This window comes from Vidua macroura, chromosome 1 (genome assembly GCF_024509145.1).
Source record: "Vidua macroura isolate BioBank_ID:100142 chromosome 1, ASM2450914v1, whole genome shotgun sequence".
Classification (NCBI taxonomy): domain Eukaryota; kingdom Metazoa; phylum Chordata; class Aves; order Passeriformes; family Viduidae; genus Vidua; species Vidua macroura.
The window spans coordinates 104,154,404-104,177,394 of NC_071571.1; the positions used below are offsets into that span (position 1 = coordinate 104,154,404).

Here is a 22,991-nt window from a genome sequence, read left to right on the forward strand (position 1 = left end):
GGGCCAAAGATACTGTCTACATTTGATTTACTAAAGTTGAGAGAAAGCCTGCAGTGTTTTTGAATCCTGGGTAAGGATGCCGGGTACAAGTGTGTGATACAGAGTCAGCAGCAACATGCAGACTGCTGCAAATGACAGATGGTAATATTCAGTGTGAGTTGGTAAGGTTAGTCAGTCCAGCACAGCAGCCAAAATCCTTGCCAAGATTCTCTTTCTCTCTCTGAATGTACTCCTAACCATTGAGAAAAATGCTCTCACACACGGTATTGCTATAAATTTATAAATTTATAAATTTTTGCCCCAATGCAAAATCTTTACTCTTTCTTGCTTTCCCTCCCAGGGAACTGCTGTATTCATTACCTGGACTGAATCTACTCCCTGCAGACTGAGCAGGCAACTAACTTTGCCAAAACAAATGTTTACACAGGGCTTCTCTAAACTGTGTCATTCAGCTATTGTTAGGCATGCACACAGTTTATTTGCGTTAAAATCCCACATTTTGGAGACTGGAAACATATAAAAAATAAAATTCCTTGCACTTACTTAAAGTAAGTAATAACTTACTGGCTTGCTCACTTTACTTCCACTTTAAAGTACTTTAAAGAAAATGCTTGTGTTTACCAATTGACAAGACCAGTAGATATAAAAAAAGGCATCTTAATAGTAAGTGTCATGGTATTATTAAGCTTTCAGAACAGGCATCAATAAATCCTCACAGGTCTCTGTACAACTCAATATCTGACTGTTTGTAAGGGGCAAATCTTGTAGAATGGCTGTAGAAACCCTATGAGAAATTCCCTTGTTTTTTTCCCTCCCCACATTTTGAGAACCCTCTGCCTGGCTCCCCTCCTGATGTATCTGTCAGGTCTGGGGATCTGATCACAGAATATGCTGAGTTGGAAGGGGCCTTAGGGCAGCTCTGTTCTGCAGGTCTTTACTGCTCCCTTTTATTGCTGGAGCTTGATCCAGGTAACACCTATGAAGAAGAAAGGGATTTGGGCCACAAAGTACAGCCAGCTCTATCCCTGGCCCATGCACAGGGGCAAAAGGGTGTTAAGAGCAACACATCAGGATTCAAGCCTGAAATGTTGTTTAAAATCATAGTTAGAGAATTGCAAGAAGGCTGCTTCTGAAAAGAGAGCTTAAAAGAAACTAGAAACAAAACATTTTATTTATCAGCCAAACAGATCCTAGTTATGAATTCTTTCAAGTTATTTCCTCTTGGCCAGACTAGTTCAGCTGGAGTGCTGCTGCAGACTGGAGGCACCACAACTACAACAGCTCACTCCAGTTGAATGCTTCAGGAAAGCAGAAACACAGGATAGTTATTCTGCATTCTTAAAGCCAAAGTAGTTAAACTGTGAGGTGGAATTGTAACAACTCAAGTCAGATTTCCTGGATAAAAATGAAAAATACCCCACCAGAAGCTGTGACCTAGAGCTGCATTTCCTCTGTAAACTTGTTTAAAAATGTCAGATAAACATAAAATTTGGCTGTGTAAAAGAAGGAACAATAAGTAAGTAAGTAAGTAAGTAAGTAAGTAAAAAGTGTATAATGGCAGATTGATCAGAGAGGAGATAGACTGGTACAAATGTTGAGTAATAGCATGAACTTTCCATGTTTTAAAGTAATGCACTGCCAATTTTCCCCTGCAAGTACTTTCAGTCAGGAAACCACTAGAGTACAGAGAGGTAATGAAAAGTAATATGTGTGACCTGTGCAACCTATATAGATTCAGGTGACCTCAATGAAATAAGACTCTTAAGCTTTAATCAGAAAGATAAAGTGTGGAGAAAAGGGTGAGGAATTTCTTAACCCAAAAAATTGGAAAGGCTCTTACAGCAGGCCCATCTTGAGACTGAGGTTTCTCAGCACAAGTGAAACCAGGATAGCTCTGCTTGTGATGGCCAGGACAGGAAGAGAATGATCAAAAGAGAAAGAAAAGGGAGAGAGAAAGCAATGCCATTCCAAAGCTAGCCTGGCAGCCTTCAGAGTGGATTTTTTCTTATAACAATTAAAACTAGACTGGCCATGAATGCATACCAGTTTATCCAGGGCTGAAGAAGTTTATGGATTGGGAAGGTAATCATCCCTCTGCATCTTTTCCATTCTCCTTTTCTTCTGGCATTAAGGATATCAGAGAATCACAGAATATCTGATGTGGAAATGGACCTCTGAAGGCCATTTGGTGCAACCTCTCCTGCTTAAGCACAGCCACCCAGAGCCAGTTGCCCAGAGGGGTTTTGAATATCTCTAGTGATGGAGACTCCACAACATCTCTGAGAAATCTGTGTCAGCGCTCAGTCACTCTCACAGTAAAGTGTTTCCTGATTTTCAGAGGGACCCTCCTGTGTTTCAGGTTGTGCCCATTGCCCCTGGCTCTGTCACTGGACATTACTGAAGAGTTTGGTTCTGTCTTCTTTGCACCCTGTCCCTGAGATGTTTTTACATATCAATAAGATCCCCTTGAGCCTTCTCCTACCCAGGCTGAAAAGTCCCTGCTCTCAGCCTTTCCTCACTCATGAGGTGCTGGAGACCCTTAATTACCTTTGTGGCCCTTTGCTGGACTATGTCCATGTGTCCATGTGTCTCGCACACTGAGGAGCCCAGACCTGGACACAGCACTCTAGGAAGGGACCTCACCTGTACTGAGCAGAGGGAAAGGATCACCTTCCCCAAACTGCTGGCAACACTTTGTCTAATGCAGCCCAGGATGGCCTTCTTTCCAGCAAGGGCACATTGCTGGCTCATGGTCAACTGGGTGTCCAGCTCCAAGGCCTTTTCCACAAAGCTGCTTCTCAGCAGGATGGCACCCAGCATCTCCTGCTGCCTCAGGCTGTTCTATCCCAGGTGAAGGACTTGGCACTTTCCCCAGTTGAACTTCATGAGGTTATATCCTGGGACAGAAAAGAATCTGATCTATTATTTTGCCTATGATTGGAAACTTTTCTAAAAGCTTTGATAAATATTACTCCATTAAATTATACAAATACATTAAAAAGTATACTATATTTTATGGGGAATTTTTTTCCTAACTCTTAGATACCAAAAAGGTGTTCAAATTTATTTTGTTTATATCTATTTTCTTCTACTGTCGGTTTTTTTTTTTTTTTTTTTTTAGGATAAATGCAAACAAGATATGTAGTTCTAGTATGTATGAAAGTTGATCAATGACTTGGTAAATATTCACCTTTACTGAAGCCACACTAGCTTTTCCCAGGCAGGCTGTATTTATCCACCAATTCTACACTTGGTTTGTACTTGTAGTAATTTCCTCAATAAAGAAGGCAGACTTAGAGGTTTCTTGATTCCCAAATGAGTTTTTAAAAATATATCACATCTGTGATACCACAGATGCTACACTCCAGTCCTCAGGTGCCATGGGAGCCTTAAAGCAGAAGTTAGATGGTGCTGTTAGTAATTTAGCTGTTTCATTCATGAGATCTCTCAGAGCTCTTGGGTGCATATGATCTAGGTCTGGTGATGTTTTAGTGTTTGTTTCATTGTTTTGTTCCATGGCCCTCCTGCAACCACTTCAGTTTCAGACAGGGCCTTTGCAGAGCGTACTAGAAGAAGGTTAAAGAAGGGGACTTTCTCTTATTTCCACAGTGAATGTCAAGGCAAAAAAATTGTGTAGTATTATATCCTCATGATCAGTCTTCCCTGCCTAAAGTCTGTGGTTTTCTTCTGATGTGTGTGAAGCATTTAGTACTAGTTTTAATTTTATCTTTTTAGTATTAGCTTCAAATTCTGGTTTAGTCTCCACTGGTTTCCATTTAATTTGATATGCCTGAATTTTTCTTAAAACCTTTATTATATTAATTAGAACGTGCATGATTTCAGCAATTTGAATGATGTTTTTCTGTTTCTAGCAAATGCCTTTCCTTCCCATTCTGTCTTGTTTTCATCCTTATTTAAGCCTTTCCTACTGCAATACAATATGCAAATCACCTGTAAGTATTTAACTTTTTCTCCTTCTTTCAAACTCCATTTTCACAGGCTCCTTACTTTTACATCACTCTGTTCCTTCACAACTCATGAGAAAGTTCATAAACTGGAAGAATTGTTTTGCTTGTGGGACCATTCTCTTTGGTAGTAGGGTGTATGAGGCCACAAACTGTGTTCCTTTAGCACCAATTCCCATATGTTAAACCCACCATAACTCAGCAGAAATGGACTGGATGATTTCTTGAATGGTATTTGATGGAGAATGATGGTGTAGATATGATCTCCAGATCAGGAAGTCACTACCTAATTGCTGAAAACCAAGATGGAGTACCAGGGGAAATATTATATTTTGTGCATTCTCCATCTCATATATACCTCCCTAAGCATACCAATCACTAAGACAGGATATTGAGGCAAATGGCTTTTTTGGTCTAACTCCATGTGCTCATTTTTATAAAAAGTAAATCTGTTAAGAAGCAAATGCTTCTGGAGTGAGGTAAATTTCTCCAGAACTTGATTTCCTCAGAACTTTATTTCAGAGGAAAACAGCAGGAAAAGTTCTGGTGTTATTATATTTCTTTCTAGGGAACCTGGTTGCTTGATTACCTTTCTGAAGTGCCTACACACAAATGCACACAGCATGGGGAATAAAGAAGAGCTGAAAACCTATGTGCTGTCACAGGGCCATGATCTCATTGCAATTACAGAGACAGGGTGGGACTGCTCACGTGGCTGGAGTATTGTCATGGATGGCTATGTACTTTTAGAAAGGACAGGACAGAGACGTGAGGTGAGCTGTTTATGTGTAAGGGCAGCTGGAATATATTGAGATCTACCCTGGGGCAGACACATGATTTGAGGGTTTACAGGTGAGAATTAAGGCTAATATGAGTGACACTTGTGGATGTTTATTGCAGGCCACCTGTAGTGACCATGAGATGGTGGAACTCAGGATCCTGCACAGGGGAAGCAAATCAATAAGCAGAACTAGAACCCTAAACTTCCAGAGAGCTAACCTGGGCCTCTTCAAGGACCTGCTAAATGGAATCCCATGGGTTATGGCTCTGGAAGAAAAGTGTGTCCAAGAGACATGGTCAATATTTAAGAACTACTTTCTCTAAGGTCAAGACATGATAAAGTAATCGGGCAAAAGGAGCAGGAGACCTGCATGCATGAACAGACACCTCCTATCTCAAAGGCAAGAAAGAAATCTATGGGATGTGGCAAAAAGGATAGGCCATGTAGGAGCACTGTGGGAACATTGTCAAAATATGCAGGAATGCAATGAGGAAGGCCAAGACCCACCTGGAATTGCAACTGGCAAAATACCTCAAGGACAACAAGAAGGGCTTCTGCAAATATATCAGCAGCAAAAGGAAGATCTTGGGATAATGTTGAGGTGCTGTAGAGGAAGGCCAATGTTTCTCCCATCTTTGAGAAGGGCTAGAAGGAGGATAAGGGAAACTACTGGCTGGTCAGCCTCAACTCCATCCCTGGAAAGGTTATGAAACAGGTCATTCTGGAGATCATTACCAAGCATTTAGAAGAAGGCTGTAGTGAGCATGGATTCACCAAGGGGGAGTGATGCTTGACCAATCTGGTAGCCTTCTATGATCTCATGGCAGGATAGGACAGTGAAGGAAGGGCAGTGGATGTTGTCTGCCTTAACTTCATCAGGGCTTTTGACACTGTCTCCCAGAACATCCTCATAGGTAAGCTCAAGAAATGAATGGACAGGGTGAGGTGGATCAAGAACTAAAGGCAGAGCTCATAGGGTCTAGATCAGACCTCAGAGGGTTATGATCAGTGGAGCAGAATCCATTTGGAGGTTTGTAGTGTGTGGCATTCCCCACAGTTCAATACTGGGCTCCGTCTTATTCAACTTGTTTATCAATGACCTGGAAAAAGGGATTGAATCACCCTCAGCAAGGTTGCTGATGATACAAAACTGAGGGTAGTGGCTGATACACCTGAAGGCTGTGCTGCTATTCAGTGGGACCTTGATAGGCTGGAGACTGGGCAGAGAGAAACATAATAAGGTTCAACAATGGCAAGTGCAGGATCCTGAATCTGGGGTAGAATAACTCCAAGGACCAACACAGGTTGGGGACTGAACAACTTGAAGTTTTTCATGTTCCAGAAGTATTTTTCATCCAATCTCTTTCTTTCAGAAACGTGTCACTATGGTCACCATCAATCCTTTCAGAGCATCACAGATCTTGCAATCTTGAAAAACTTTCACAAATCAAAATATTCAAAGCCTTGAAAATACAGTCTCAAGAATACACAAAATATAAAGTCCTTCCTGGCATATAAGAAGAAAATTCATTATATTGAAACCAAAGGCTACTGTCCATTGTTTTCTTGCAGTTTCTACTATAAAAAGCATCAGGGCAAAAACAGATGAAAAAAAGGCCAATTTAAAAGTAAGTTACAAGTAGGATCCAATGTGAAATGCTTTTGTCTTCTATTTCAGACTGCCCAGTCATACTTCACTAAGTTTGATCACAGCTTGAGTTCACCTTCAAGTATAGGTTATGGTTTTTCCCTTGAAGGAGCCTGGTTAGCTTACCCAGATTTCATCCTGTTAACAATGGATAGATATAGGGTTTTGTCTTTGTTTGGAAAGGTATTTAATTATAAACATCAAGTGATTTTAAGCGTATTTGATGGTTGGGATGGTTGGGATTTGATAATTTGGGATGTCCTGTTTTTTGACCTATTGTGGTATGTAAAAATTCTTAATTACATAGTAAATTTTAACAATTAGCTGTGACATGCTTATCAATGTTTATCTCTAACTGCTTCAGAAGGTTTCTTGTTCTCCTTGCTGTTTTATAAGCCACAATGTTGTACTGACTTTAATAAATGTAAGTAAATAACATAATTTCATTAAATGATTTTATATTGTTCAACATACATATGGAAATCCTCATGAAGAGGACCAGAAATTTGATTATTCTTAAACAGCATTATCTGACTTGGAATAGGTTAGCATAACTGAGAGGAAAACTGTGTTTAAATTGAAATGCAACACTTTAAAATTAAACTTTGAAAGTAAATTAACTTTATTATGTCCTGTGAACACTTACATCGCAGGAAAGGCTCGTTGCTTTTACTGAAAGGTCTCTCATCTTAAACTCCCAAGAAAAAAGTAATTACTCATGTTATTATTGCTTGGCCTGTATTGGGGGACTTGAGCATATCCCTGGTAGGAAACTCACTGTGTAGATTAAGTTTGTGTGGGGCTTTCCCCACAAGAGGAAGAATAATGTAACTTATTTTAAAACCAGCCCTGTAGTAATGACTTGGGTGCAGGTATCCAAAATGTCATGTGTGTTTCAGAATCCATGGTGCTGTTTCCCTCCTGCTGTGAAGCCTTACTTAAAAGGAAAGCTTTTTTCAAAGAAATCAATTTACTTTGGTAAAAATTGTTAGAAATACTGGAGTTTCCCTTGCTTTTGTCAGGATGTGAATTTTGCCTTTATAGCTTTCCACATTTTCTGTGAAGCCCTGAGCCAGCTCTGCCAGTCTGGCTATAAAGCTGTTACCCAGCTGTCAGCTTGTACAATGATACTTTTAATAGCTCCAGTATCTCAGGCTAAGTCTGTTTAGGCTTTCAGGAAAGATATGTTCTGCCTCGGATGAATTCAAGTGCACATCAGTTGTTCCCTCCTAGCTATCAATATATCTATTTACTTGATGGTTTTCCTTCGAGTCATGAAAGAGGAAAGTCCACCACTTCAAGTATCACCTCCATTTATTGACTCCTAAGTCTTGCATCTTGCCCAGTTCTTAATCCTTATACCTTTTCTCTTTTTGTTTCCTCTTAGTCTGTCTCCTTCCTCTGCCCTTGCTCAAGCATATACATTGCAGCACAGGAGGCCATGCTGCTACCTCCATAGCCTGCTCCCAAAGAGACAAAGATTCTTATTCTGTCTCCCTTGGTTTTGGAATTGAAATCAGTGCTTCCAAGGCTTTCCCTCTTATGGTGAGGAATGAATCACATCTTTAAAAAACACCACAAACCCCCAAAAATACTCACTTTCTCACATAACTGATAACTGCAGTAACAAAGGATTTTAAATAAGAGATAAAAAAAAGACATAGCAGAATACTCATGTAAAAGTGGAAACACAGCTGCAATATGTCAATAGTGGCTTTCATGCTGGAAGGAAAAAAAATCTTTTTGGAAAAAATATAGAAAGATATTGTTACATTTGAACCATTTTTAAAAAGAAAAATCTGTTACAATATAATGGCACTTTACAACTGGGGGACTCTTAAAATGCTCTTTCCCTCTAGTTTTTTATTCCTTCTTCTATATTAGGGCAAGTTGTTTTATGTCCCCAAAACACAATAATTTCTAGTTGTAATAATTTTAAAATGTACATAAGCCCTTAAGAAACATTGATGAAATATGTACATGAGTCCAATTTAATATCAAATTTCAGATGTAGAATATGAGTCAGCCAGCTCATTAAGTACATAGTTTGCTTGAAGGCAGGGATAACTTTATTGACCTTAACAATCCTATTAGCAGGTTTACCTTGATTTTAAACCCACCAATACCTCATTAAAATAAATGACACTGACTATAAAGACTTCTTACTCACATCCCGGGCAGATATTACATGATTAATCTTTAGTGGGTCAAGAGCACAATATTCACTATCTGAAAACATTATTGATTATGTGCAATAAGATATAGAATTAAGTATAATTGTAGGTTCTCATGTCTAGACCTACTTAAAAAAGTACATATTCCTGCTTTGGAAGAGTAGTGAAATAATCTATTTAGCTTGTACAAAGAATACGTTTTCTTTTCTCATGCTGCACAAAATCTTCCCTTTGTCAGACGCTGACCAGGATTCCCCTCTCCTACATCCTTTCTTGGAGATTAATAGATCTTTTATAGTTGCAACATCTGTGAAAGAAAAATATTATAATGATTTTAGAGGAAATGTACATTTGTTTCAGAACTTCCAGAACATATATTTTATACATTGCAGTGTAAGTGCATTCACAGCTTTGAAATCTACAGCCTTTTAATGACTCTTTCAAGTCACTTATTGCAGTCATAAATTTTGTAACATTGGATGGAACAGTTCTAGGTGGGTTGTCGAATAGGAGCTCAATAGTTTAATGTGCTGTGCTCTTTACAAAATGCACTGTGCTAACAATCAAATAGAATTGCCTAATTAAATGTGGTACAAATTGTATAATGCTGGCATTAGTAAATCTGTGTTACTGACGCAGGAGCAAGCCATGCTAAATTATAAATTATGATCACCGGAAATTGAAACATAGCATGTGCAGGTTTAACAATCAAGAAACAGTCAATTAAATGTAGGCTTAATTTCCCTTTTAAACTCAGAGAATGTATGCAGGTAAGAAGGCTAGTATTTTTTTAGCATAATACATGCTTTTTAATCTGATACTTCCCAGCTGAGCTTAGTCATTGTCAAGGTCTTTAATCACGGACAGGGTTAATTTTTTGCAGTACCTGTGAGGGGGAGGAGCCTGGAACAATATGGGTGTGGCCAACACCCAAATATTATTCAATGCTATTTCATGTTACTGCCAGGGCATTCCTTTCCAGTGGAGCAAGCCTGGTGCATGGGCGGTGCAGTAATGCTGGTCCCAGCCAGAGGGACCAGTTTGAGTGGCATGGCTGTGGGTGGGTTGAGCTCCACACTTGGTCTTTTGTATGCTTTCATTATAAATATTGTTGCTGTTACTACTCTTTTTCTTATCTCGTTGCTGTTTCCAGTAAACTGTTATCTCAACTGGTCATCTTTGACTTTTGTGCCTCCAGTTCTCCTCTCTGGCCACCCATGGGCAGAAGAGAGGGGGAGGGGAAGCAAGCGGGAGGCACTGTGTTATTCCATTGTGGTTTTGGAGTCCTGGTGGAGGGGGCACTAAATACCATTCCTAAACCACAACACTCAGGAAAAAACCCAATGAAGCTCCTATTACAGGAGCTGTGAAGGAAATGCAGTCCACAACTCAGGAGGCTACAGTCGAGAGGGAACCATTAGCTGCTCTGTGTGGCAGACAGGTGCCTCTGATTGCTACCCAGCTCTTGCTCATTACCTTCCTAAGGAGCTCTGAGAAGCAACCAGGTAGGAAATTCCTGAGTATTCGAGCTATAAAAGAGATGGTTATCTGGCTTGGAAGTGGCCAAGTAAGTAATAAGAGAGGTGGGAGTTCTTAGTACTTATTGATATCTTGTGGACAATTGTCATTAATAACAATGGATTTTCACAGTAATAAAAGCACATACATTTTAAATGGCATTCAAACCAAATAGTATTAGAAAGATTGCATAACAAAGCACAGAGTCACTGTGTTTTAGCAATGCAACACACAATTTAACCTGATGTAACTGAAAGTTAGGATTTCTACTGGATGGGACAAATATGCTCTGCAGGAGGTGATGCTAATGAAAATGTTTATTAAAAAAATATTAATTTTTTAATCAATGTGCACTGATATTATGAATTAGAGTGTGAATTGTAGTGCGGCGTCGCACTGTTTCTCCTGGCTCCGGGCAGCTCCGGTGCCTTTCAGTGCTCCTCCCTCCGGAGCTCAGGCTTGCCGCTTCTCTCCTGCGTGCCGCTGCGGCTGGCACGCCGGTCGGAGTCTGACAGGTTCTGTCGCCCGTGCGAGGGTCCGACGCAAAGAGGGAAGGAATTTGTCCAAATCACCCACGAAGGAAAGCGGGAAGGCTTTATTGTCACGGAGAGCTGCAGTGGGGGGTTGCAACCCGCGCTTCCCACACCACATGGGGGAAATGGTGCTGGCACCGGGGGGGAACGGGATGATATAGGGAGTGTTACAGGGAGGGCAGATGCCCCCCCACCCAATGAATACAGACGCCATGGTGCTGACATGTACTATAGCGACCAACAGGAACACAGCAGGGGCGGACACAGGGCCTCGGGGCGAACAGGGTTGCAGGATCGGGGTGACAGACACAGAACTCCTCAGGACGGGATTGGGGAGTGGTCACAGGAGTGACGGGGGAACACTCCAATGGCAGGCAGCCTGGGGCTAACAACTGTGAGGGGGGAGAACACGAGGGTACACAGGACTCGGCTAACTAACATAAATAAGAACCCCTAATCTAAACCCACACCTGGGATGCAACATTGTAGAGTGAACATATATGAAGCAATATTAATATACATAACACAATTATATTCATAAAAGCTTACATTTGATGGCTCTAACAACAAGACTTATAACAACCATCTTTTCTGCAGGAATTAGCGGTGTTTATAGTGATGTGGAAAGAAGCAAATCAGGAGATTGTTCTTCTGATACATTAATTACTCATTTTCTCATCCTTATTACAAGGATGTTCAATAGCTAATCAAGAAATTAAGTGATCAACTTAGGCTGTTTTTACTTATTCTGTTATTATGTTTCACTCAGGCTTGCATGACAACAATCCTGTGGTATGCCAAAGCACTTAAGATGCAGTAATGATTTGACTATATGATATGAGTAATGTATATGAGTTTATATATGTTTATCTGTGTGCTCAGGTTTGTTGGCTGATTTGTAAGTCCCTTGCACTATCTGAAAAGAAATATTTGAAAAGTAAAGGTTTACTGAAGAAGCTTTAATGCAGAATAGCTTTTACTCACAGATGGATAAACATTATATAATACAAATGCTTTAAATGGCAAGCATTATCTGAATTTTTTAACTTGATCTATTAACCAAAATAATTGCTAACATAACTAAGTATTTGGAATATTCTAAGATGACTTCCAAAGAATCTGTTGAGCTTTAGATCAGGTCTTCAAAAAGGTGAAATGACATTGACCCTTCCATTCATGGCATTTTTATGCTATCCTATCAGAAAAACTACAGACAGTTTGCAGTGCTAGGCTCTTTCAGTAACATTTGTATTATTTATGTATGTGTGTATGTACATATGTATGTATCTTTAAAAATTCAAGATGCTTATGATTAATTATTAAAGATTAAGGTGCATTATTTTAGACTATAAGGATCTGGTGAAGATACATTAGTAGCTGAGAAATCATCTGGTCATTCGTACTAAATCCCCATTCCTGTCCAACAAGTTACATGTGCAGTTGACAGTATTTTATTTTCCAGACTGAAACACTTTAATTTCTTAAGGCGTACCTTTGAACTATTGTACTGTTGCTTTTTAAATGTCTACATAAGGCTAAAATTGCTGGTATTCAACACTTAAGTAGACAGATGGGATACGCTTTAAAGAATAGCTACTGCTCTTAGCATGCTGACGGTGTTGTACTGTATATTGTATGGACTAATCTGCAATTTTTAAATGTGGGCAAAGAAAAGGTGAAAATACAAGACAGCTGCCCTTCACAAAGGGAAAAATTTATTTTCCACTGTTAACATGTATAATTATACTTAATGAAGGAATGTAGAATAAAGAGTAATTAAGAATCAATATTATAAAATAAAATACTGCATAATAATTCATGGCATATTAAACATATCCATAATTAAATATTTCAGTTTAATGTGATAAGTCGTAGGAAAGAACATTAATTATAACACAATCGTTAGCGGTGTACTGTCAAAAATAACATTCTGAAAGGCCATGAAAATGACTATTGCTAATCTATTTGCAAAAGCAAACATGAAGTGTCCCTAGATTTCTTTTCACACAAGGATCCTCTATATTCTTGAAAAAATAAGTGTGTAGGCTAAATGCTAAGTGAGTGTTTTGCCTGTGTGATGCCAGTAGTATCTGATAATCCCTACTTCTGTTAGCTGAAGGTACAGATAAAGAAGATAAAGATAGATGAATATACTGTCTTTATTCTGTACCAGCCATGATGACACAAATCTTCTTATGCTTCCATCAATCTCACTGCCTTGTTTGGTCAAAAAATTGTTTTTAAGTAACATTACTTAACTGCTCATCTCCTGTTCAGTGACACAATCTCATGAGTCTCAAGAGTTTATTATGCAGTCAGTTAATGAGCAAGGAGAGGAGCTACTTAAATCAGGACTTCTGCTGGATCCCAGGTGTTTCAAAAGAGGTTAAATGCACCTTTTCAATGCAGACTCTACCTTTGAAATCTTGAGAGTGTTGCTGCCTGGAAGCTGTAAGTACACAGGCCTTGCTATGTGTGCCTTACCTTTCTGCATTTTCCCAGCTGTGCACTCTAGATGGCTCTTTGCTCTCATTCAGCTTGGTATTTCTTCAGATTTTATGTATTTGAATAGTCGTGTGAAAGCAGGTAAGACCCATAACAAGGGGGCAAGATTTCTGAAACCAAGAGCATGGCTGCGCAACAAGAATTGATGTCAAATAAGTTTTCCCCAGGCAGCTTTGTCAGGGCTTTCTATGCTTAGACCCTATGTGAGAATCATAGAAGCATGCACATTTTTATCCAGACAGATAAGGATAGATTCCCTTCATCTGAGAAAATGGAATGACAAAATTATTGGATGCTACCAGGGGAGGTTTCTTGATCAAGTTATAATCAGAAAGCCTTGTAGGGTCCTGTATTTTTTTTTTGCTAAAAAGTCCCATGAGGAAAATGACCAACTTGAATCTGTCGTGGAAGGAAATCCTGCATAAGGCGGAGCTGGAACAACACAAAAGATCCAGCTATTTTTGCAGTCTGGTGTTTCCAAGGAGGTGACAACTGCTGAAGCCACTTGTTAATGTAGTAACACAAAGTAGTCTCCACAACCACTAAGCGCCAGAAGTCGTTGGCACAATCTTCTAACTGGAAATTGTTGGCAAATAGCATTGAGCAATGGTAAGATGATGAAGGGGAAATATTAAGGAAGACTTGATAAATCATGTAACTTGATTATTTCAGTCTTTCACTCATCAAAGTAAAAAAAAAAAAAAAAAAAAAAAAAAGAGCCTTTATTTGTAGAAACTGATTTTTGTAATTAAAAACCTTGAAAACTAATTGCAGAATAGTCCTATAAATAATTTACTAGCTTTTGCTAGTAGCGGAAATTTTATTCTGTGTTCAGGGCAAAACACTGTTACACTGCAAAGACCTCTGAAGAACAGATTGTGAAATGAAAGCTAAAACTAAAATTTACAGCCCAAAAAATTTGTATTGTTGCCTCATAATTGCATGAAAGTTATGTATATTGGTTTGCTGGAAAATACTGGGACAATATCCTGCATATCCTTTTACATGATAATATTTCTACCAAGCTACTCATTACCAAAATATGATTCATCTTGCAATTCATGATTTTAATTATATGCAGGTTCATAGTCGTTTCATGTACAATAGTTTCAGCAGAAAGTAGTTCTTTAGCTCAGAAGCATTTCAGACTCTGCATTTAACAGCAAGCTCTTTGATGATGCATAAAGTTCTCTCTTAGGGAGAATGTCTATATGTAAGGTTTAATTTCTTTTCAACACAGTTCTGTAACATCCCAGCTCTTGTTTCCAAGGCTCAGACACAACATGAGACAGTCCTGTGATCTCTCAGGGTGAAACTGCAGATTTCCTTCCTGGTATAATTTCAGAAGTTACACACAGCAACCTTGGCCTCCTGAGTGCTGCTGAACCTGCTGTACCTAATTTGTAACTTAAGCAATGTTTTAGATGTTTGAATGTTATATTGAAAAACAAAGATTGTTATTCTTAGATTATTCAGAGGCCATTATAAAACAGACATTGTTCAAGGAAAAGAACGTTTAAGAAATGGCATTCAGATACTTGCATCACAACCTATTTTTTCTACCAAGTATAAATTTTAGCAGAAGGTAGTGGTTTTGTTTTAGATTCAACAAAGATTTTGCAGAGAGGGTTACTCAGATTTCAGGCTGAGAGTGAGGAAAGAAACGCAGTTCTGGGACAGCTTCCACAAGAGACCTAATGAGACCTGCATCCTAACACTCTAAAGGAAGAATTTACCTTTTGTTTTCCTTGCTCCCTTGAACTTCAGAAAGGAGAATATAGAGGTACTTCATTCTTCTGGGAAGTTCTTGGATCTGTTTAATAAAATTAATATATCCTCATGTTCTGCACAGGCTGAAATAATTCTGAATGCCTCACTACCATCCAGGAGAATGTTCTAATAGGAGATATGTGATTTATTATCAGAGCTCAAACAAAATGTATGTCTATCAAAAATCATTGCTTGCTTGTGGCTGTGCTCCTCATTCTTCTACCACCTGTAAATTGTGAGTACACAGGCCCTGTAAATATTAGCTGTGGGAAATAATAGTGTTACAGGGGTACTTCAGGTCCCAGAGAAGCAGAGGCTCAGGTTTATTCTCATCTGTGAGCAGCTGGCTAACTCAGCTCTCTTATTATTGAGTCAGTTCACATTGGCCAAATAAAGCCTGACCTCTCACCTTCCTTCTCCTCTTGGTCTTGGCTAATGTGACATGTGCTCCCTTCTCAACAAATTATCCATGGTTCATGATGAAACCTTATAACAAGCTCTTCTAATATTGACACTGCTTGCCCTGGCAACACCATGGGTTTTGCCAGGAGAATTTGTAGGGACTTCCTTGAATGTGCTAAGCTGAGTGAGAATTTAAGATTTTGATGGTCTAACTGGTGGAGACAAACCAGTGAGCTGAAGTAATATACTTGCAATATATTTTATGTGTAGACATAACCAATGTGAACCTTGTAGAAAGAAGCACAAGAGCACCAAAAGAAGTGTCTGTGGGTAAAATGTTTTGTTATTAATACTGTAAGATTAAAACCAGTCCAGGTCTAAACCCTTCTCCTTCCTACAATCAACTCCTTGCTGCCAGCACAGTTAATGGCCCACATGTTTCATGCCTTAGACAAAACCTTAATGCTTTCCTCACCTGCCCTCCTGCCTCCTTCAGCCCCTTGATATTGCAGCTGCTGTGAGAGTTCTCTGTGTCCAAGGCCTCCAGCACTCCCTGGAATCAAGGAGGGAAACAGAAAAGGGTGAGAAACTCTCTGAACCTTGTTAAAGAAAAGTTAGGGTGTAATTTGGGTTGGGCTACACAAGCAAGCATTATAAAATAGCTCTGCTTTTTTATCTCAGACTAATATGAATTTGTGCTGCAAAATGTCCTTTTGCTGCTCTTTACAGAAGAGCATGTGTGCATGGGCTTATGGTCTCAGAGCAGCATGTTAACAGACACTTAATGCTCAATATAAGTACCTATATTTGGAAAATTTATGACCTTTAGTATGGTACTTCATTTTCTTCTTTTATTAAAGATCTTTCATGATGTCACAGTTAATTGAACACAAGATTATTTCAATCACTATTTTATTAACAAGAGAAATCACAAAAAGTCGGCCAGAGTTTTCAGTGAGCAGCAAAGAATTTCCTGATTTAGCTTGCCATGCACTATTTTATGGTGAAAGTGATTGACATCCTTCTGGTTACTATTTACTTAAATACTAGCTTTCTATCAGAGACTAAACAAAGTATAATCCCTACAGAAACCTGAGCTGCTTATATTAAAGTCAGATGGGATGTAAAATGAAGAGTTTCTGTTATTTTTGGCTCAGTAATATGCAGTTATGGTAATTTCCACCAGCATACTCAGTGCCTTATGCTTTTGTGACAAAACAGAAGAGGCCTTTGCTTGGCTGTTTCTTTTCCATTAGTGACAGGATGACTTAAAATGTTAATGCAGCCTAGAGACTTTCTGTCTCAAAGATAGCTTTGCTTGCACTTGAGAGATAGAGGAAATGTGTGGAGGGCTTTTTTATGCCAAGTTATTTATTATGCACAGGGGCACATAGGTGCGTGTACACAGAGGTTCTTATTTCTCCCCAGTGGCCAACATCTTCCTCAGTTTAATGGCTAACTCCAAGAAAGAGGTTGCTAAAACCTTGCTGGTAGCTGCAGGTTTCGCTAAGTTCAGCTGTTTCTTAATAGAGGCTCAGAAAGCACTGACAAGAGCAACACAGAGAGCAGCTGGGAGCCAGGGCTACTTTGTTCCCTACTTCATTAAACATTCCTATGAATGTCAGGTATGGGTGAAAAAGAGATAAAATCTTTTACCAGAATCTTCAAAACTCTGCTAAGAACAACAATGGTTTCAAATGTAAATAAAAAAGATAATTATTAATTATAAAAATAATTTAAGTAACTTTGTTACATGTATGTGACTAGATCTACTGAAAAAATGTTATAGGATGAAAGTTAAAGGATTTTTTTAAAAATATATTTCTATCCTTTACAATCAACTTGGCAGGGACAGTGAATGAGAAAGAAATAAACTTGCTTTGCATGCTGGTGGAGAGGATGTTGGATTTCTTCCACTCACGCTACCAACATATGAAGTAAGAAACAGTACACTGTGTTTGCAGGAAGAAAACAGGTCTTGTGATTTCCATTTCCACTTAGCATAGAAAGTGAGAGAAAAAAAAAATTAGAACAGAATTAAACTTTTTTCCTTCACCTAAAGGAAACAATATGAAGGGGAGTTGTGTAATTTCTTTTCCAGACATGAGATTCTCGTTAGATTTGTCAGAGCTATCTAAGTAATAATATTGTTTCTATTGTTGTATGCGTCATTAAAGAGAAAACTTAACGTTTGCCTGTAATACACATTTCCTGAATCATAATTGCCATTAGCTTGAATTGTAACTCTTCAAATCTCAGAAACTTCATTCATTTGAACTGTGGGTATTTGCTAGCACCTACTAATGATTTGCAACATAAATATTGTACAAAGATATTGTTCTTTCCTTTAAATAATTGACAATCAAAATTGAATATTTAATATTCGACCATTATTGAAAATTAAATTCAATAAATTTCATATTTATTAAACATCTACTTCAGTAGACTATAATTAGCTTATGACACATAATGAATTAGCTTACAACATTAATATGCCATTCAGATGAAGGAGTAGTAAGTTCTGTGCTTCCCAAACCAGCTGGTCACCCATGCCAAGATAGAAAATTCAAGGTTCAAGATGGACTGCTTGATATGTCTTTAATATTAACTTCCCTTAGGAACTTGAAATATTTTCAAGTTTATGAAAATTATGTGATGGGTAATGCATTGACAAAATGTCAACTGGGCTTTGCAAAGTGCCAAACTCTTGCTCTTGAGTAAGGTAATTACATAGGGTGAAACCTTGTCTGCGTACATTTACATACTGTACATTACTTTACAGTTTGCAGACAATACAAATACTGCCTAATTGCTTTGTGAATTTTAAAGAGCAGTGTCATTGCTGCATACTGTATCTTGGCTTTGTCACTGTGTGGAGTTGAATGCAAACACACAGCAACTTAAAGTAAAAAATAGCTAAGTTGGTTCTATCTCCCATCGCCAAGCACTGCTCTCTCAGAAAGCTTCATTTTCACATGGGATGTTTCTGACCATGACTCATCAGCTGGCTGAATAAAATCTAAACAGATAAAAGAAAAAATCTTTTATACAACTTAAGGGCTATGAGAACCTGCTAATTCTGCTGCATATTATTATAAAGTTGTATAAGATCTCTGTTATTGAGTTGATTCAGCTCAAAGGGATGTGATATTTTACTTTTATGAGTCTGTATAATCCTTTGCCCTGAAGTTGAAAATACATTGTCCCCTGACTCACAATAAGTGATGAATTACAAAGTAGTGCTGCCAATTTTCCAATACACACAAGATGAGAGATATAAACAATCATTTCCTCATAACAGCAACATGAACTAAACAGGGTTCAACAAAACTGAAGGAAAACCTGCAAAACAGCAAAACTAGTTTTTCCCACAGACTGTGATTCAGTACCTCCTTTGGGTCCCATGTTTGAAATTTTGGTTATAAAAATGCAGTATTCATTCCAGTAAGCCATCAACCAATCAAGGCCAAACCTGAATAGCATTAATCTGTGAATATGCACACTTATGTACCTATATGCATGAACATACATGCATTAGTTGTCAGTGTTATTAATATTCAACATAGTATGACAATTCAGAGCCATAATTTTTTAAGCCCTCATGTACCTCCTCACTGTGATTTCTTTCCTTAATTGTAGGTTGAACATTCAACATCTTTAATGTTAAAACAGAAAGATCTCTTTCTTTTGTCCCATGTTCAATTTCTGCTAAGAATGCCAAGAAATCTTAGAAATATTTCCCTTTTCCTCAGAACCTTAATCCTGCATTGTATTCCAAATGCTGTTACAACAAAACTAGAACATGTTTATTGCATGTCTTAGAGCTTTGTTTTAATATGATTGGTAGTTAGTGGCTTCAGGGTTGAAAAACCTTATGTCTTCACCACTCTTGCCTTTGTGGTTTGTAGAAGTAAAAACTCAAATTGCTGTGTAAGCTGGGACACATGGAGAAAAAGGATATTTTGTCAGTAGGGGAAGAGCTAGAGATATGTACAGATACAGCCATAGACAAAAATGCAATACCTGCACGCTCAAACCTTAGGAAAATTCCACCCGACTTTTTTCTCTGCCTTCAGTGTATTTTTTCTGGAGTAGGAAATGTCATAATTTTCCACTATGTTTGACCCTGTAGTTTCTTTGTATATGTGAATGAGTATAACCTTCCTTCATTAGTACCCATAAGGGCCACCATATTATCGACAGCTTCTTTTCCTTGCTTAACAGGAATTGAATTCTCCATGAAGAGCAGGGTTTCTCATTAGAAGAAGAGGAGGAGAAAAGTGATTTGCAAGTCAGAGTGAAGGTGAGCTTTGAAAGAGAGCTAAAAACCAAGACTGAAACTACTAATGGAATTTGAAGAATGAGCCATACCACTGCAGGCAAATAGGAAGTGAAGATTTTTGACTAAGATGCTATGGTTGGTCTGAAAAGAAGACTGCAAAATAACAAACTGAAAGAAGATGTTAGAGCAGGGGTGTTAAATAACTAACCAGGAGAAAGTGGTGACAAAAACAAGTGGGACTTACAGGATTTAGTGAAAAGGGCCTTTTCCACCTTTTGGAGGATGTGAAGTGTGAAGAGTTAGAAAAAAATCCATAAAAGCAGGTAATCTAGTATCAAAAACCTAATAATAGAAAAGCAGATAAATAAAAGAAGGGAAAGGAGATAATCATTTTAAGCCACCTTTCAATTTTGCTGGCCAAGATGATAAAATATGCCAAAACCCTTGCAAAATGCAACATTGATTCAAACTGGGAATTTGAAAGCAGTGAATTCCCTTCACACTTATAAGAAATAAGAAACATCATGCAGAGCAAAGATATATAGGCAATTTTGGAAAAGACTACCCAGGCAAAAAGCAACATGAGTGCCATATGTCTTCTGACATGCAGCAGAGATGTGGATGAGCAGCAGGAAAATCATACTCCATTGCGTGGAGAAGGGTCTTACAAAAAAAAATTTTTTACTAGGTCACTGTGCATGTGATTGTAAAATGTTGCATGCAAAAATAAGGAGGAGACAAGATACTGCAGGTGCCAGTGACTTACTGAGGAAATGCTAAAAGGAAGTTGGGATTTGAATGTTTGCCTTCTTCACACAAAAATTATAGCACCAAGAGAGATCTGGATTATCTTTTGTAGTAATTGTCATTATTTTTCTGAAACAACCATTTTTGGCTAGGATTTTCATGTTAGGGTGAAAAGAGGAGGGCAGAATCAGGAGCTGAAAGAAGTGAGCTGAGAGATTAAAAGAATACTGACAAGATATTTGTGTTTCAAAGGCATCCCCTTCAAGCAAAGTTGTTTTACCTAATCTTTTTTGTAAGCTCTCTGTGGGCTCAAACCGAGACTTAAGTGCTGTTATCCATGGCAGAGAGGTAATGTAGAAAATTCTCTACCATCCTGGAATTGTGGATGTGCAAGACATGTAATGACAACAGAGCACTGAGAGTATATACTATCACTATACCTTATCAGACCCAGTACTGGTAAAGTAAGCAGGACCAAAGTAGGGGCACAAGCATCTGTACGTGCAAATATGTGCATCATTGAAGTTAAAGTAGGAGGCAGTATTGTGCATAGGTTTGTAGATATTCTCAAATTTTACCCAGAAAAAGTTTATTAGGTTTATATTTAACTCCAACAGTCATTTAAAAAAAGAAAAACAAAACATGTTTTTCCAGTAAATAGCATCTGTAAAGTCTTCCAGGTAAAAATGATCAAGCTAGTGATACTCTTTTCATTCACATACAGTCACTTTCCTCATCTCAGGTAAGAAGCCAGAGAAAAGTGCCTTTCTTTATAGTCAGCAATGATATTTGAACTAATTATAACTGCCTTTACATACTTTGTTTTTTCATCCAAACTTCTACAGATACAAGGAAATTTTGCCTAGGAAGTAAAAGAACATATTTCTCAGAAGCTGTGGTCCATAACTGCATCCACCCATGACTTCAACATAGCACTGCCAACAATGTAGTAATCAGCTAGAACCCGCCCTCAATTCCCTGCAAAAACACAACCATGTTTGTTTACATGTTCAGATATGTCTTATTTTATTGGCAGTTCTGGAAAGGGCACATTCTCTAGTGATGACATACTCTTGGATTCTGCCCCAAAAATGCATCAGACTGCACAGGATATGTTGTTTTCTGCTCTGTAACACATAGACAGTAAATTAACTGCTATCAGACAGATGACAGACAGCTAAATTGAATGTTTGCATATACTTTTCTTTAATTTGCTGTGTTTCTTGATACCTATCTTTTCTGATACTGCTTTCATATCAGATGTGAGCAGATTAAGTCTGTCAGAACAATGGGGAAAATTATTATAGATAGCAAAGTTGCAGCCCTCCATCAGTGGCAGGCACTTTTCAAACTAATGACTTGTAATGTGTATTATGCATACTCAAAAGCCCTCATTTCGTTGTTCTACAAGTGTGTTTTATCCTATTAAAAAAAAAAAAAAAGAAAAAGATTCACAGCTTTCTCAAATATGCCAGCAATTTCTCTGAGTCTTCAAGGAGCCTAAAAAAATTGTATCTAAAAGTGTGATATTTTTATGAATGCACACAATTTTTTAGATTTTTATGACTTTTCAATTCAGTACAATTGGATTCCTTATACAAAATTAATTTCAGTATGAAACTGAAGGTGAAAATTGTAAAAGCAGAGAGTATAATTTGGGAAAATTAGCCTTTCAATCAAAACTAGTAAGTAAGGAAATCCAATAATCAGAAAAATGCCAAATTCACTCACTCTGTGAATACTAGATGACACTTTCAGTACATGTCTCCCAGTTATTAGCTTACAGAAAAAAAATCATATACTTCTGTAATATGCACTAGTCTTTTATATAGAGATCTGTCTAAGAATTTAAAAATTTCACTGAAATTTCTTGTTACTGTGTCACCTGTCATGGACAGTATAATGCTAGTGCAGAATTCCATGACATGAATGAATGTTAATATGGAAAAGTCTCTGTCCTACTTTTTCAGCCATATTAGGTTTTATAGCCATTCTGGTGTCTATATAAACAGCAAAAAGAAAATAAAATCCCCGTGATTTGTTACTTCATCATAAATGTGATCTGCTGCACAGCACAAGTAAACAAGAGATGTTATGGTAAATAATTACACTAAGGAGGCCTGTTAGTAGCAATTATTTCTGAATGAAAAGGAGCTTCTTGAATTACCATGTATGATGGTGGTTTGTACTTGGTTTACAAAGGTAACTCATTTGAAGGATAGGCAACAATAATTTGTTGTAGAACATAACAGTATGGTGAACACATTTGTACCTTATGTAATATGTTTTCAGGTTGCCTGAAATATTCTCAAGAATCCCACAGAGTTCTGGAGGGGCCAGTCCTTGTAACAATGAGAGTGGACAGGAAAGCATTGCAGAGGCTAAGGCAAGCAGTCCACACATCAGAAAGTTGCATTTTTACAAAAAATGCATTTCAAAAAATGAATACTTAATATCGTTTTATACAAGGTCTTTTAACATGGTGTATTTCAGATCAAATGTATACAGACTTGCCATGTCCATGTTATAATCTGCATTTTTTGTTAAGACACTCATTTTCATGTTTCTGCATCCTCTGTGCCCTTCATGGCCAAGTACACACACACCACACACACACACACACACGTGTATATATATATATATATATATATATATATATATATATA

General features: G+C 38.0%; 2 long non-coding RNA genes across 3 annotated transcripts; one reads left to right on the plus strand and one right to left on the minus strand.

Annotated features, from left to right (window-relative positions):
- Positions 1-876: 876 nt before the first annotated feature.
- LOC128814670 (uncharacterized) lies at positions 877-5,347 on the minus strand. The gene is made up of 3 exons (XR_008439458.1): positions 5,254-5,347; positions 2,644-2,897; positions 877-976 (listed from the first exon to the last, which is right to left on the minus strand). It is a non-coding gene; the product is annotated as an uncharacterized LOC128814670 (long non-coding RNA).
- Positions 5,348-5,598: 251 nt separating this feature from the next.
- Positions 5,599-22,764, plus strand: LOC128817578 (uncharacterized). 2 transcript variants are annotated; one of them, XR_008440239.1, is made up of 4 exons: positions 5,599-5,660; positions 6,120-6,374; positions 19,521-19,599; positions 22,618-22,764. It is a non-coding gene; the product is annotated as an uncharacterized LOC128817578 (long non-coding RNA). The 2 variants fall into 2 exon arrangements; XR_008440238.1 differs by lacking the exon at positions 5,599-5,660 and adding an exon at positions 5,687-5,776.
- The last annotated feature ends 227 nt before the right edge of the window (positions 22,765-22,991 follow it).